The sequence below is a fragment of the Phyllobates terribilis genome, unplaced genomic scaffold (assembly GCF_046119375.1).
Source record: "Phyllobates terribilis strain yellow unplaced genomic scaffold, ASM4611937v1 Scaffold_1__5_contigs__length_1240528914, whole genome shotgun sequence".
NCBI classification, from domain to species: Eukaryota; Metazoa; Chordata; class Amphibia; order Anura; family Dendrobatidae; genus Phyllobates; species Phyllobates terribilis.
In genome coordinates, this window is record NW_027362761.1 from 138,203,009 (window position 1) to 138,219,242 (window position 16,234).

Sequence of the window (16,234 nt, forward strand, 5' to 3'; positions counted from 1 at the left end):
TTAATCTACTGGGACCACCACGTCTCTTCCGAGGGGCATTAAAACCGTATTGTTAAGCTAATGTGACCTCCACGTCTCTTTCGAGGGGCATTAAAACTGTCTTGTTAAGCTACTGTGACCTCCACCACTTTTCCAAGGGGCATTAACACCGTCTTGTTAAGCTACTGCGACCTCAACCACTTTTCCGAGGGGCATTCAAACCGTCTTGTTAAGCTACTGGGACCTCCACGTCTCTTCCGAGGGGCATTAAAACCGTCTTGTTAAGCTACTGTGACTTCCACGTCTCATCCGAGGGGCATTAAAACCGTCTTGTTAAGCTACTGTGACCTCCACGTCTCTTCCGAGGGGCATTAAAACTGTCTTGTTAAGCTACTGTGACCTCCACTTCTCTTTCGAGGGGCATTAAAACCATCTTGTTAAGCTACTGTAACCTCCACCACTATTCCAAGGGGCATTAAAATCGTCTTGTTAAGCTACTGCGACCTCCACCATTTTTCCAAGGGGCATTAAAACCGTCTTGTTAAGCAACTGCGACCTCCACCACTTTTCCAAGGGGCATTAAAACCGTCTTGTTAAGCTACTGTAACCACCACATCTCTTCAAAGGGGCATTAAAAACATCTGCTTAAACCACTCTGAACTCCACAGCTCTTTCAAGGGGCATTGAAATGTTGTTTTTAATTACCTCTAACCTCCATGACTCTTCCAACGGGCATTGCATTTCCTCCTAATTTTTGTCAGCTTTTGCTTTTCAATGCAAAGGCGAAAACTAAGGGAGACCCACTCCCCAATAATGGGCAGAAGGTTTTTAGTACACTGTAATCCACGCCTGTTTCAAGGGGCATTGCAGTTCCTCATAATTTTTAGAAAGCCTTCCATTCACTGCTTAGGCCAACAATGTACAGGAGACCCAGTTGCTATAAATGGAAAAAATTGTTTAGTTAAGGCCCTCTGATCTCCATGTCATTTCCAAGGGGCATTGGAGTGCCTCGAAATTTTTGGTAGGCATTGCACTCACTGTATGCCCTATAACTGTGTAGCCGAACCGCTCCTTTTGATACAAAAACATATCCTACAAGACATATGTGGTTGACTGGCCTGATATTGATGTGAATAGTCCCTGTTCCTCCTGCTTTTTCTCCTTTGCCACCACCTGATCCATCATTTATCACCTGAAGCTTTGTTTTATCGGGAGTCATAGAACTGGGATAGTAGTAGAAAAACACCCAGCAATCCTCGGAGGAGGTAGGATATGCGCCAAAATGCTGACCACCTCAGGCCTAGCCGCTACTACATACATGCGCTTGCATTCCAAAAAAACAAAGCAGATGCTAATTTCTATCATCATCATCATGCTCCTCACCTTGGCACTCTCAACTACCCTGATGGAGAAGCTAGGGCCCACCCGAGGTGTCTGGTTCTCTTGTGGGCTCTACCAATGCAGCCCTAAAGCAGGCCAGGCTAAGAAAAGTGTGTGGGAAGGTGACAGGAGAAATAGGGGTGGCTGGGGACCGTTTATGGACACCCGGCGGCCCCCAGGCGGCTGGGGACCGGGTGTGGATACCCGGCCGTGGTGCGGCAGGGGGCCGAGTATGGACACCCGGCCGCCCCCCTGGTGGCTGGGGACCGAGTGTGGACACCTGGCCGCCGGGCGGCTGGGGACTGAGTATGGATTCCAGGCCGCCAAAGCAGCCATGACGTGGTGGCCAGATTCAACCTCCACATGCCTTAAAGGCCCAATTTAAAGTGCAATCAAGCAAGCTGTATGGTGTTTTAGCCTTGGGGTGGGTGGGTGGCTGGCTGCATACTTGCGCTTGAATTGCAAGGAATGGGAGAGGTACAATTGAACACTGCCCTGGGACAAGGACTTGAACCGGGATAGTTGCAAGTCTGCAATGACAGGTGCAGGGTGGGAGGCATCTTCGCATGTACCATGAAAAGGGGTTTGGCATGCACACACTACAGTGGAATAGGCTGTCCTTCCCACTAAATGCACTGGGGAGGGCACAGGTAATGTTTTGGTATGCGCGATTAATCTTATGTATAAGGTGCACTGGGACAAATTGGGGTGGCTGGGGACTGAGTATGGATACCTCGCTGCCGAAGCAGCCATGAGGTAGTGGCCAACTTCGGCCTCCTCCAAACTAAAAGGCCCAATTTCAAGTGCAAGCTAGCAGAATGGTATTGCAGCCTGGGGGTGGGTGGGTGGCAGGCGGCACACTTACGCTTGCATTGCAAGAAAACAAAGCAGATGCTAACTTCTATCATCATCATCATGCTCCTCACCTTGGCACTCTCAATTCCCCTGATGGAGAAGCCAGGGCCCACAGGAGGAGTCTGGTTCTCTGGTGGGCTCGTCCAATGCTGCCCTAAATCAGGCCAGGCTAAGAAAAGTGTGGGGGAAGGTGACAGGAGAAATAGGGGCAGCTGGGGACCGTTTATGGACACCCGGCCGCAGGGTGGCTGGGGACCGAGTATGGACACCTCGCTGCCGAAGCAGCCATGAGGTAGTGGCCAGCTTCAACCTCCTCCAAACTAAAAGGCCCCATTTCAAGTGCAAGCTAGCAGTATGGCATTGCAGCCTGGGGGTGGGTGGGTGGCAGGCTGCACACTTACGCTTGCATTAAAAGAAATCAAAGCAGATGCTAACTTCTATCATCATCATCATGCTCCTCGCCTTGGCACTCTCAACTCCCCTGATGGAGTTGCCAGGGCCCACCGGAGGAGTCTCTGGTTGTCTGGTGGGCTCGTCCAATGCTGCCCTAAATCAGGCCAGGCTAAGAAAAGTGTGGGGAAGGTTCCCGGGACAAATAGTGGTGGCTGGGGACTGCGTATGAAGACCTCACCACTGACGCAGCCATGAGGTGTGGCCAGCTTCAACCTCCTCCAAACTAAAAGGCCCCATTTCAAGTGCAAGCTAGCAGTATGGCATTGCAGCCTGGGGGTGGGTGGGTGGCAGGCTGCACACTTACGCTTGCATTCCAAGAAAACAAAGCAGATGCTAACTTTTATCATCATCATCATGCTCCTCACCTTGGCACTCTCAACTCCTCTGATGGAGAAGCCAGGGCCCATCGGAGGAGTCTCTGGTTGTCTGGTGGGCTCGTCCAATGCTGCCCTAAAGCAGGCCAGGCTAAGAAAAGTGTGGGGAAGGTTCCCGGGACAAATAGTGGTGGCTTGGGACTGAGTATGGAGATCTCGCCACCGACGCAGCCATGAGATAGTGGCCAGCTTCGGCCTCCTTCAAACTAAAAAGGCCCCATTTCAAGTGCAAGCTAGCAGTATAGTATTGCAGCCTGCGGGTGGGTGGGTGGCAGGCTGCACACTTACGCTTGCATTCCAAGAAAACAAAGCAGATGCTAACTTCTATCATCATCATCATGCTCCTCACCTTGGCACTCTCAACTCCTCTGATGGAGAAGCCAGGGCCCACCGGAGAAGTTTCTGGTTGTCTGGTGGGCTCGTCCAATGCTACCCTAAAGAAGGCCAGGCTAAGAAAAGTGTGGGGAAGGTTCCCGGGAAAAATAGTGGTGGCTGGGGACTGCGTATGGAGACCTCGCCACCGACGCAGCCATGGGATAGTGGCCAGCTTCTGCCTACTTCAAACTAAAAGGGCCCCATTTCAAGTGCAAGCTAGCAGTATAGTATTGCAGCCTGTGGGTGGTTGGGTGGGTGGTTGGCTGCATATTTGCGCTTGCATTGCAAGGAATGGGGGAGGTACTATTAAACACTGCCCTGGGACAAGGACTTGCACGGGGATAGTTGCAAGTCTGCATCTTCTGATGCGGCAAGAATCACTTCTGATGGGCACACTTTTAGGCAGTGACCTGGGAGTCAGAGATGCTTCCAGGGGTCTTCCCCATGCTGTCCCCATGTCTTTTCAGCACTGTATGCATGTGTCACACAGCACATGGCCAGATAAGGTTGTAAAATGTTGAAATGACATTTCCCGGTGAATGCATTTGTCACAGTTGAAAGCAATACAAAAGTGCAAAAACGCATAAAAAATGCTACTTGTGAACATAGCCCAAGGTGTGGAGGATTATTTTTGCTTTTGGTTATTTATTTTACCTTATACACAAGTCTTTACCCTGGAAAAGAAATTCCTTCACATATTTCACAGGAAAAAAGTTTCACTTTCGTTTTTGAACGTTTTATTATTAGTGTTGAGCCACCCCCGTAGTGTTCGAGTTCGGTTCGGTTCGTCGAACACCCGTGTGTTCGCCGAACTGTTCGTCGAACTGTTCGTCGAACACCGTTAAAACCAATGGCAGGCAAACAAAAACACATAGAAACACATAGAAAACACCTTCAAAGGTGTCCAAAAGCTGACAAACTGCTCAGAAGACACAACTAACACATGGAAAAGTGACAAGTACATATAGTCATGCGAAAAGAAAAGAGGTGGAGGAGTAAAAGGAGGGGGAGACACAGATATAGGCATGTCATGCCCTTCTAAAATCCAAAAAGTGAGAAGCCGACACGTTCAGTCCGCTCCTGCCCGTGCCACCTCCGCGTCGCCGGGTTTGTGCCAGAGCCGCGGTGAACCCTGACGGCCAGCCCCCCTCTCCCAATACTGGTGCCTGTCCGCTGGTGGGTCGAGCGAGCCCCCCTGTGGTGGAGGCAGCTCTAAGCTTTTTAATTTAAATTGTCTCTCTAATTTGAATGAATACACTTTAAATCCATTTACAAGGATCTATTGGAGGGCAAGTCTCGTGCCAGCAGCCGCGTAATTCCAGCTCCAGTAGCGTCCACTAAAGCTGCTGCAGTTAAAAAGCTTTTATAAGGATCGAGCTCGGCTGTCCACCGCAAGGCATCCTACTGCCAGTCCCAGCCCCAATGCCTTGGGGTGCCTCCTGATGCTCTTCACTGAGTATCCCGTGGTCCCGAAGCATTTCCTTTGAAAAAATTAAGTGTCCAAACTACAGGTGGTGTAGCTTGCTTAACAGCCGGGATAATCCGCTGACTAGCAGACACTGCTACTAGGCACAAAGTATTTCCTGGGCTAGATGCAGTTAAAAATTTGTAATTAGATACTCTCGTTGGATGCTGAGAAAGCATTCCATAGAGTCTCCTGGCACGCCATATATGATTCTCTTAAAAAGCTTGGGGTAGGGGTCTAGGGGACCCTTTTATAGCCAAAATCACAGCCCTGTATCGCAATACGTCACCTAGGCTGAAGATGAATGGAACTGTAGCACCCTGAGGGCTCGGTTGCTACAGAGGTATTGCACCTCACCCAGAGGTGTGATATCTCACTCTCAGGTAAGGATGTAGTGTGGATCAGGACCCGACACCTGCATGCATTACACCACATTGCCGTGGGGCAGGGCGACCAATATGCCCCTGAGATGGGCACGACAGTCCCTGTCCCTGGCTGGAGTGAGGGGAGGGAACACTGAGGAAGGGGAACCCTGTAGTGCAGGAGCAGGGAGGAAGCAGTTCCTGGGTGCATTGAGAAGGGAGTATAAAAGGTGGGCACCATCTTAGTTCAGTGCAGAGAAGTCTGAGCAGAAGTGGCAGGGAGCAGGGGCTCTGCATGAGCTCTGCTCCGGAGGCGGGCCTAGTAACAGAGGCCCAGGCCTGGAAGAGGGAGAAGGAAGGAAGAGGAGCGGAGAAGGCTCCAGGAACGAGGAACGAAGGGATCCCAGGGGTGCGGACGGGCGAGTCGCCACCGCACACCCGAATCCACCTGCGTGGAGGGGTCAGGCCAAAGGGGGAGACCGGTCCCCGAAACTAGTGGAGGCAGGAAACGACCCTCAGCTAGAAACAGGAGGCTGTGACATTTTATGTGGCGCAGCCCCTCGCTACACCCACTAGGAAGGCACCACATAGGGTCAGGGAAACTGGCGGCAAGTTTACCAAGAGGAGGCCCGAGGCAGCCGGACAGAAGGGTTGGTAAGAAAGGCCAGACAAAGGACACACAAAGGGGGTCCTGTGAAGCGCTCCAAAGTTATCTGGGAGTTGTCTGAGCCCCTCACCTGGTGAGCACAGTACGACGTGGGCAGCCATTACCTGCAGACGTGGTCTGGATAATAAGAACTGTAAAGGCCCTGGACTGCATCACTGACTCCGTGTCGTTAATGCTGCTGCCCTGCACCATCACCCCCATCCTCCGCTTACACTGCCCTGAGGCTATACTCCTCCCGTGGGGAGTTATGCTACGCTCTGCTGCACCCACAACACCAGCCTCAGCAGTCTGCCCTGGAGCGGCGGTTCACTCTGACCGCAATCCACGGGTGGCGTAGTCGGACATTTAAACATCAAAACCACATAAATAGTTCCGCCACTGGTTTGACCGCCCTGAGCCACGGAACCGGGTCGCCGCCACGGAGACTACAAACCACCAGCATCCACCAAAAATGGTCCGGCTCCGGGTGTCCCAAGGCCCAGGGGGCGCGTCAGAACATTTTCATCACCTTTCACAATCACCAATGGGACAAGGCAGGGATGTTCTCTGTCCCCTCTCTTATACATCCTAGTGACGGAGCACCTGCTCTCATCAATTCGCCATAACCCCAATATTAGGTGGATTGAGATAGGAGGCACCGAGTACAAGTGCTCTCTATTTGCTAATGATGTCCTAGTATATATCACTCAATCACATATATCCATCCATGCTGTTATGGTTGAAATAGATCACTTTGTTACATGGTCAAATTCTAAAATCAATGCAGCGAAGTCTGAGGCCCTCGATGTCTCCCTCCCCAAATCCATATAGGATTCCATCCAGTCAAACTTTCACTTTGCCTGGCCCTCACAGGGTATCAAATACTTAGGAATTCCTATTCATAGAGACCTCTCCCATCTATGTTATCTTAATTTTGGGCCCTTTATTGAACAACTCCTACAGACCACGGTTGGCAAGTTAGAACTGTAAGATTCACTACGTGAACCACTGGTGTTTTGTGGAAAAGCACATGTACAATGTGTTCCAAATTATTATGCAAAAAGTGTTTAGGAGTGATAAGGGAAGAATTTGTTTGTTTGTCAGTTAAACTCATTGATGGTGATGTGTGTCAGGGCTCTTTATATCACTGTAAGCAATTGCAGACACCTGTGCTAATTAGTTTGGCAGGTGTGTCCAATGAAAGGCAAGACTACTTAAGAAGGCTGTCTCACATTATTAAGCAGCCTACATTTTCTGCCAAAATGGGAAAGAAAAAGGATGTGTCGGCTGCTGAGAAGCAACAAATTGTGGAGTATTTAGGTCAAGGCATGACTACAATCAACATTGTGCGATGATCAGGATGAAGTGTCTTGGCAATCAAGAAGTATGTAGCTGATTCACAGTACACACGTGTGCGTGCTGATAAGGGCAAATTGAGGACTCTTTCCTACAGGCAATTACGTCAGGTTGAAAGAGCAGCGGCAAAAAAGCCTTGTCATAGCAGCAGACAAGTTTTTGAAGCTGCTGGTGCCTCCAACGTCCCCCGAACAACAAGATGCAGGGTCCTTCAGAGGTTTGCAGCTGTGCATACGCCATCCTGTCGACCTCCTCTATCCACTTCACACAAGCAGAAACGGCTCCAGTGGGCCAAACATTACATGAAGACTGATTTCAAAACTGTTTTGTTCACGGATGAGTGCCGTGCAGCGCTCGATGGTCCAGATGGATGGAGTGGAGGATGGCTGGTTGATGGACACCCCACGCAAACACGGCTACAGCGCCAACAAGAAGGAAGTGGAGTAATGTTTTGGGCTGGAATCATGGGGAGAGAGATTGTCGGCCCCTTTAGGATGCCTGAAGGCGCTAAAGATGAACTCCATAATGTATGTGGATTTTCTCAAACAGCACTTCCTGCAATAGTTCAAGAAGAAGAACCGTGTATTTCACAGCAAGATCATTTTTTTGCATGATAATGCACCATCTCATGCTGCACATAAAACATCTGCATCTCTGGCTGATATGGTCATAAAAGGGGACAAACTTATGGTGTGACCCCCATGCTCCCCTGACCTCTACCCCATTCAGAACCTTTGGAGCATCATTAAAAGGAGTGTCTATGATGGCGGGAGGCAGTTCACATCTAAGCAACAGCTCTGGGAGGGTATTCTGTCCTCATGCAAAACAATTGAAGCAGAAACCATCCAAAACCTGACAAATTCAATGGACGAGAGAGTTCAGAAGCTCCTTTCGAACAAGGGGTCCTATGTGAAAATGTAACATCACCTAGAATAAAGTTTTGAGTTGAAAACTGTTTGATTTCAGTTTCTAACAACCTGCTAATGCTTATAATTTCAAAAATGACCATTTTTTTGGTCTTTATTAAAATGAAAAAGTTGATCGAAAAGTTTGGGGGATCTAAGAGTGTGGCAACCCAGTAGTCATGATTACTTCGAATTCTGACAATATGAGGGTCATGCTGCAGGTAGTGCAGCAAGAAGGCACTTATGTGTCTTGCGCATCTCGGAGCCCCAAAATTATTTTCCGGGCTAGATGCAGCTAAAAATTATTATTAATTTTAAATCTGGTGAAGCTTTAGTATAGATGGCCTAATAGGATCAGTGCTGCACACTGCTACAAAGCCCAAATTATTTTCCAGTCAAGATACAGATAAACATGATTAGTAATTTTAAATCTGGTGGAGCTTATTATAGATGGCCTAATAGAATCAGTGCTGCACACTGCTACAAAGCCCAAATTATTTTCCAGTCAAGATACAGATAAACATGATTAGTAATTTTAAATCTGGTGGAGCTTATTATAGATGGCCTAATAGAATCAGTGCTGCACACTGCTACAAAGCCCAAATTATTTTCCAGCCAAGATACAGATAAACATGATTAGTAATTTGAAAGCTTAAAACGGTTGGTAGGGTGATTTTAACCAATCATCAAGCTTTTACTCTCCCCAGTATGACACAGGGGTAGAAAAGTCGTTTCGGATCCATGATTTGTTCATCTTTATGAACGTGAGTCTGTCTACATTATCAGTGGAGAGCCGCGTGCGCTTATCTGTCAGCACACCACCAGCAGCGCTGAACACACGTTCAGACAGAACGCTGGCTGCGGGGCATGACAAGATCTCCAAGGCGTAAGTGGCTAGCTCCGGCCATTTATCCAGATTGGAAGCCCAAAAAGAGCAAGGGTCCAGTGACACAGTCATGGCTTCAATGTTTACTTGGAGATACTCCTGTACCATCGTCTCTAGGCGTTGACTATGTGTCAGACTTCTTGTCTCCTGTGGCCTTGAAAGGATGGGCTAAAAAAGTGGTGAAATGATTCCGCAAAATTGATGTTACCAGCAGATACTGTGGTTCTGTTACGGTTTGAGTGCTGAACACTTGACGGTCCCACGGTTGGCAAGTTGGAACTGTGAGATTCACTACGTGCACCACTGGTATTTTGTGGAAAAGCACATGTAAGATTCTGCAACAGTCTCTGCTGATACTCCTGCATGCGTGCATCCCTTTCTATGGCAGGAATAATTTCTGCAAATTTACTTTTGTACCGGGGATCTAACAGTGTGGCAACCCAGTAGTCAGGATTATTTCTAATTCTCACAATTCGAGGGTCATGTTGCAGGTAGTGCAGCAAGAAGGCACTCATGTGTGTTGCTCATCCAGAAGCACCAAGTCCCTGTTGTGTTGGTGGCGAGGTAACAATCATGCTTCCTTCCTCTGTCCTCTCCCCCCAACCTCGCACAACAGAAATGTGATCAAGGTCTCCCTCATCTGATGAGTCTTCCATCAGTTCGTCCTCCACTTCTTCCTGGGCTCCTGCACCTTCCTCACTAGTTTGGCTGCTACCATGCGCCCTGGTAAAACCATCTCCCCGACCCTCACATGCCTGCCGCCTTAGTGCTGCCGACCGTCTGGACCTTGCAGATGTTAGCCCTTCCGCATACAACTCCTCCTCCTCTACTTCCTCCACCTCCTCTTGCGCCACCACCTGACTCCGAATTCTGTTTAACATGTGCTCCAGCATGTAAATCACCGGAATAGTCATGCTCATAATGGCATCGTCAGCACTAAACATCTTCGTCGCTATTTCAAAACTGTGCAGAAGGGTGCATAGGTCCCTGATCTGAGACCACTCCTCCAGCGTGATTTGCCCCACCTCTGGATCTCGTTGGCCCAGGCTATACGTCAGAACGTATTGCACCAGGGCTTGTCGGTGCTGCCACAGTCACTGCAACATGTGCAGAGTTGAATTCCACCGGGTAGGCACATCGCATTTTAGCCGGTGAAGTGGCAGGCCCAACGACTTCTTTAGAGATGTAAGTCGCTGAGCTGCGGGATGCGAACGGCGGAAGTGAGCACACAGCGACCGTGCCCTCTGCAGAAGGCCATCTAGTCTGGGATAGTGGGCTAAAAATTGCTGGACAACCAGGTTCAACACGTGAGCCATACAAGGCACGTGTGTGACATTGCCCCGGCGAAGGGCCGCACCCAGGTTTGCAGCATTGTCGCACACGGCCTTCCCTGGTTTCAGGTCCAGTGGAGACAACCATTCATGAAATTGGTTCTCCAGAGCTGACCACAACTCCTCAGCTGTGTGACTCACATTTCCCAGACATTTCAATGTAAAAACCGCCTGATGACGTTGAGCCCTACTGCCAGCATAGTAAGGAGGTGTGCAGGATCCCTTCTGCGCAGTTTGAAAGCTTGTGGCATGACCAGACAGGCTTTGGGTGCAGGTGGAAGACCGAGAGGAGGTTGAGGAGGCAGAAGCAGTGGAGGAACTTTGACATAAAGAGGATTGACGCACAACTCGTGGGGACGGCAAGACTTGGACAGCAGCCCCTTGTCCTGCTGTCACCATATTTACCCAGTGCCCAGTCAGCGACATGTAACGCCCCTGTCCATGCCTACTCGTCCAAGTGTCTGTGGTGAAATGCACCCTGTCACACACAGAGTTTCTCAAAGAAGCAGTGATGTTGTGTGCGACATGCTGGTGGAGCGCAGGCACACCTTTCTTTGAGAAGTAGTGCCGACTGGGCATCTGGTACTGGGGCACTGCGACGGACATAAGGTCTCGAAAATCCTCTGTGTCCACCAGGCGGAAAGGCAGCATTTCTGTAGCCAAGAGCTTGCAGATGGTGAAATTCAACCTCTTAGCTTTCTCATGGCTAGGAGGAAATCGTCTTTTACTTGTCCACATCTGAGGGACCGAGGGCTGGCTATTGTGCTTAGACGGGGTTGATAAGGGTGTCCCCGGCAAACTGCCGGTCTGTGAGGAAGATGCAGGCGGACATGTTAGGTTGCCTTGATCCAAAGGTGGTGCTATCGATGTCGGACAGCGCTCAACACCAGCTGGTGTTACCACCTCCAAAGAAAATGATGACCTGCCAATCACGCTGACTGTTGCGGGTAAAGAGGTGGCAGGTCTGCGCCCCAAAACAGGTGTGACTGCTGTCCCCCCAGTCACAGAGGATGAAGAGGCCGCGGATGCACAAGATATGGCAGACGGTGGTTGGCCCGGCCGGCTAGGCCGCATTGTAGCACACTGAACTTCCCACTGCAACTTATGCTTCATGTCCATGTGCCGCTTCATGCATGAAGTACTCAAACTATGTATTTTTTGGCCTCTACTTAGCTTTTGCTGACAAATGTTACAGATAACACGAGTTGGGTCATCTTTATCGATCTGAAAAAATGCCCAGGCTATGCAAGGCTTAGCACCCATGCGACCTGAAGAGCCACCACGACTTGTGGTGAGAGGCAGAGTTGTGTTTGAGGATGCAGTTGTTGACGTGCTTCCAGTACTACGTCTCTGTCCAGGAAGGCGCAACCTGACCTCGTCGTCACTAGCATCTTCCTCCACCTCCTCTGCTGACCTCATCTCTTGGCTGACTGTGGGTTGACAGTAAGTGGGATCTCCAACCTCATCATCATCACCCTGTGCGTTATCACACCCGTCGTCCTCAGAGCCAACCTGTTCCTGCCCTGACAAAAAACTAAAGTTGTCGCTCCAATCAGGTATTTGAGTCTTATCATCGTCTTTCTCATTGTCTCCACCAACAGGAGTTACAGTTTGGGAATGAGGGTCTACATTATGGTCAGAACCTTCTGCGTCTGGTCCTGGATCCGACTCATAAAGATTCTGGGCATCAGTGCAGATCATTTCCTCGTCTGGATTCACAGAAGCGCTGGAGTCGACCTCTGATTCCCAGGCTATAGTATGAGTAAACAGCTCTGCAGACTCAATCATCTGTTCTACCTCATACTCAGATGGGCAGCTGGAGATTTGGGAGCTGTGAGGAAGCAAGTGCGATTGGGGTGACACCTTTGAGGACTGGAGTATTTGTGATGTTGAAGTTGATGTGGAGGAGAGCCCACTTAAAGGAGCACTTGATATCCGTTGAAGCACCTGCTGTTTTTGTGCCTCATCTGGAATTTGTAGCGATTGGCGTGGCCGTAAGAAAGGGATCTTATCACATTGTCAGCTAAAAGAAGTAGACATTTTAGTTTGGCTGGAAGATGGTCTTTCTTCTGCAGATGTTACTGTTGCTTTAACACCTACCCCACGGACACAACCTTTTTTCCCCTTCCCAACACGCCTATTCCCCTTTCCACCAGCAGCAGGCCTTTTTCCACTCATTTTGGTGGTTAACTAATTCACAACTCTGGAGTTGTTTGCACAAAAAAACAATGGATGGGAACCGAGCAGAGCTGAGTGGCCAAACTGTGGTATTAGGCCAAAACTATTGGCTGGGTTAGATGCAGAAAAAAATTATATTCAATTTGCAACCTGATGGAGGTCAGTATAGATGGACTAATAGAACAAGTCCCACACACAGCTAGAAGCCCAAATATTTTTTCAGAGGTAGATGCAGAAAATTTTTTTATTCAGTTTGCAACCTGATGGAGGTCTGTATAGATGGATTAATAGAACAAGTCCCACACACAGCTACAAGCCCAATATTTTTTCAGAGGTAGATGCAGAAAAAAAATATATTCAGTTTGCAACCTGATGGAGGTCAGTATAGATGGACTTATAGAACAAGTCCCACACACTGCTAGAAGGCCAAATATTTTTTCAGAGCTAGATGCAGACAAAAAATTATTTTGAATTTGCAACCTGATGGAGGTCAGTATAGGTGGACTTATAGAACAAGTCCCACACACTGCTAGAAGGCCAAATATTTTTTCAGAGCTAGATGCAGAAAAAAATTATATTCAGTTTGCAACCTGATGGAGGTCTGTATAGATGGATTAATAGAACAAGTCCCACACACAGCTAGAAGCCCAAATATTTTTTCAGAGGTAGATGCAGATAAAAATTATTTTTAATTTGCAACCTGATGGAGGTCAGTATAAATGGACTAATAAAGAAAGTCCCACACACTGCTAGAAGGCCAAATATTTTTTCAGAGCTAAATGCAGATAAAAATTATATTCAGTTTGCAACCTGATGGAGGTCAGAATAGATGGACTAATAGAACAAGTCCCACACACAGCTAGAAGCCCAAATATTTTTTCAGAGGTACTGTAGATGCAGATAAAAATTATTTTTAATTTGCAACCTGATGGAGGTCAGTATAGATGGACTAATAGAGAAAGTCCCACACACTGCTAGAAGGCCAAATATTTTTTCAGAGCTAGATGCAGATAAAAATTATTTTTAATTTGCAACCTGATGGAGGTCAGTATAGATGGACTAATAGAGAAAGTCCCACACACTGCTAGAAGGCCAAATATGTTTTCAGAGCTAGATGCAGATAAAAATTATATTCAATTCGCAACCTGATGGAGGTCAGTATAGATGGACTAATACAACAAGTCCCACACACAGCTCGAAGCCCAATATTTTTTCAGAGGTAGATGCAGAAAAAAATATATTCAGTTTGCAACCTGATGGAGGTCTGTATAGATGGATTAATAGAACAAGTCCCACACACAGCTAGAAGCCCAATATTTTTTCAGAGGTAGATGCAGAAAAAAATATATTCAGTTTGCAACCTGATGGAGGTCAGTATAGATGGACTAATACAACAAGTCCCACACACAGCTAGAAGCCCAATATTTTTTCAGAGGTAGATGCAGAAAAAAATATATTCAGTTTGCAACCTGATGGAGGTCTGTATAGATGGATTAATAGAACAAGTCCCACACACAGCTAGAAGCCCAATATTTTTTCAGAGGTAGATGCAGAAAAAAATATATTCAGTTTGCAACCTGATGGAGGTCAGTATAGATGGACTAATACAACAAGTTCCACACACAGCTAGAAGCCCAATATTTTTTCAGAGCTAGATGCAGAAAAAAATTATATTCAATTTGCAACCTGATGGAGGTCAGTATAGATGGACTAATAGAATGATGCTATGCCCAAAAGATTTTACTTCACTAGGTGCAGTAAAAAAATTGGTATTCTATACACAGGTGGTATATCTTGCAACACAGATAGGCTACTCCACTGACTAACACACTCTGCAATAGGCCAAAAAGGATTAGCTTTTCTAGATTCAGCCAAATGCTGGGAAAAAAACTTGCACAGCACTGGCACAGACCTGCCTGGCAAAAACTGATAGGAACTGATGTAACCTAGTCCTGAAAAGGACTCCAATTACAATTAGTCTTTACTCCCACAATCTATCTATTTAAGAGCACAGACCTGCCTGATAAAAGTCGTAGGAAATGCTGTAACCTAGTCCTTAAAAGGACTGCAATCACAACTATTCCCTACTCCCAAGCTATCTGTAGATTTGTGCGAAAATTGGCTTGAAATTAACAAGGTATAGCGCACACAGCAACAGTGGTGCCGTCTAACACGCAGCTGCAGCAGTGAGAAAATGGTGGCGACGGGGAAAATGGCTTGGTCTTATAGGGCAAGGACATGTGACATACACTGCCAATGACACATGCCCTTGCTTGTGTGAAAAAAAGTATTTCGCTCCGTGTGTGCGCTGCTGATAGGCTGACAGATTGCACCTCCCCACTGTAAATGCGGGAAAGAGAAAAAAAAAATGGAGATCTTCATTGTTCCTGCAGAGATCCATCCCCTGCCCCTCCCCCCACCCCGCTGTACACTCAAACTGCGTATTAACATTAATTTTCATCATTACTGAGAAAAAATCCAGTTATGATTTTGGTGCACGAACAGTTATCGAACATAACCTCGAACAGCCGAATTTTTCTCAAATTGTTCGTGTTCGCCGAACGGCTCGAACACCGCCCAAAACAGCTCGAATTTGAGATTGGCGAACAGTTCGAGTAGAACAACGCTCATCTCTATTTATTATAAGCCTGTAAAAGTGGCTTAATAACTCTGAACATGTTGTTGACATCAGTGACCTGGGGGTCAGAAATGCTTCCTGGGGCGATCCCCATGCTGTCCCCATGTCATTTGAGCACTGTCATTATCGTTTTGGGCACTTTTTAGGCTTTCTACAGACTGCCGGGGGTGCCGCCGCAAAAATGCTCGGGTCTCCCATAGACTAACATTGGGCTCGTTGCTCGGGTCGAGCACCTGAGTATCACGGCGAGCTCGGGCCAAGCTTCGAGCACCCGAGCATTTTAGTTCTCGCTCAACACTAATAATGACATATATGTTAGAGCTAAAACACAGTCACATATGTTTATCAAGTTTATCAAGTTTCTTTGAAGTCAATCAATGTTTTTTCTTTAAAACTCTTGTTGCGATCCAGATAATATTTTTATTGCTGTAGTCCAGACAAATTTGAGATGTTTCCTTAATTTTATCTTGTGTTTCACTGAGTGACAAACTTTATAATCCTAAAAAGACTCTTCTGGAGGAGATGTAAGGTTCCTAGGGTCTTCTGATGATCCTCTGAGATGTCCTACGTGTTTGTGAAATCTGTTGCTGATATTCACTAATGAGTGTAGTCTCCTTGCTCTACAATGAGTAACAGCTCTTGTAAGCCTTCAGGAACCTCTCAGGAGATGTTGTTTGGTGATACACTTAATCCTTAGGTCTCAATATCTTTTCCTATGGCATCCAGGATAATCATGGGATCAGCATGCTCTTCACTGATTGACAGCCTTTGGAATCCTGCAAGGTCTCTTCCGATGATAATGATGTGCTCCTCGGGTCTTTTGTTGCCACACTGGAGTGTCTGCTGTGTCTGTGGTTTCAGCTGCAAGTCCTTTGTGACAAATGGAGTCTCTGCACTCTTTATTGAATGACAGCTCCAATTCTTCTTCAGTCTCTTTTACTGAGGTGATGTAGGGCCAGATATCTGATCCCCAGGGTCCCTGGACTCTCCCTGCAGCTCTCTCCTTGTTTGTGGAATCAGCTGCTCCAAGCACTGAGCAGCCAAAGAGTCT